The sequence below is a fragment of the Vigna angularis genome, chromosome 6 (assembly GCF_016808095.1).
Source record: "Vigna angularis cultivar LongXiaoDou No.4 chromosome 6, ASM1680809v1, whole genome shotgun sequence".
Lineage (NCBI taxonomy): Eukaryota > Viridiplantae > Streptophyta > Magnoliopsida > Fabales > Fabaceae > Vigna > Vigna angularis.
This window is the reverse complement of record NC_068975.1, coordinates 22,702,438-22,703,936: the sequence shown is the minus strand read 5'-3', so window position 1 is coordinate 22,703,936 and position 1,499 is coordinate 22,702,438.

Genomic DNA, 1,499 nt, shown 5'->3' with positions numbered 1-1,499 from the left:
TATAATTGGCTCAAATATTATTGGTATTTGTGTAACTCACATATAGAACCTCTTTCTCGATAGACCTAACAACATGTAGCATCTTCTAATAAATGCAATGACTTCTTCAAAACCAGGCTTCCCTGTCACGGGACACCACTCCCAAAATATTGTACCTAAACGTAAGTATAGTCTATATATTAGTGTTAAACTATCTGTAATTACAATCAAATTAAATATGTAAAGACCACTTAACATTTTAAAATAGTTATTGTGTTAGCACTCAAAACGTGTGAGTTATAATTAATTACATCCAACAAATCATTGCGTTTCAGATTTAAAAAAGAGGTGTTCCTATACCTAGATTAATGGTGATCATATTCATGTACTTAGTGTGACAATATAACTTCTGGATGATATAGCTTAATTATGTTTTTAAAGTCAATCCTCTTAATAACACGATAGACACAACATTAGTGATTTTAACTTACTAATTACACAACAAAAGGGATTTTCACTATGGTTATATATATACTATTCTTTCCTTCATATAATAGAGGTTTATTGTTTTTGTAAGATAAACATGATTATTGTGACAGGGAAGAAATCTGTATGAACACATTTAAAGGAGATATATAAAGTCAAAAAGAATTATGGAAGAGTTTGATGACATAAATTTATGGTCAAAATTAATGTTTTAAATGAAAATAATCACATGTTTAATTTGTGTTTTTGTTTGAAACTATGATCTTCTCCGTCTATATCTACTTTTCTTTTCTGTATTTCTTTTAATATGCATCCGTTCATATTTTATTTTTCTTTCATTATACTATTTATTAAGGCCACAACATGGGTGATGCTGAGGTGTTTTCAACCATCTCTTTTATTCTAGTGAGAATGCATTAAAAAGAGGAGAAAACAAAATATATAGAAAAAGAAGACAACATAAAACGGAAAGAGAAAAGTATTAAAGAGACGTGTAAAAGTTAATGCAAGTAGTTGTATGAGATATATAATTTCAAACAGTAGATTTAAATCAACGTAACGTTATTACTATAAATTTTTCTATCTTCAAATACGTGTCATAGAACAAATAAATAACTATTTTATGATTTTAATTATATAAAATAAATATTTTGTCATGTACTGCACATCTGTATAAAATTTTAAATTGACATAAAGAATATATTATAAGTTGTAGAAGAGTAACGAATATAATGAACAACTCAATAACTGTAATCTATATATAAGCGAATAATTATTTATTTAAAAAATCTTTTGCGTAATACGTGTTTAGACGCAAAGGATTTTTTTTATATATAAATTGATTCAACCCGTTATTCTAACATCACGTTTTTATCTCTTGTGCAATTAAATTGGTTTGACTATTTTTTCTTTTTCATTATCAATTTCTCAAAATGTTCACACTAATTAATATCTAGGAAGCTGTGTGTGTCCTTGTATAATAGATATATAATTATTTTTAGAGGAAAAAAATCATATTTATAAAGTGAATAATT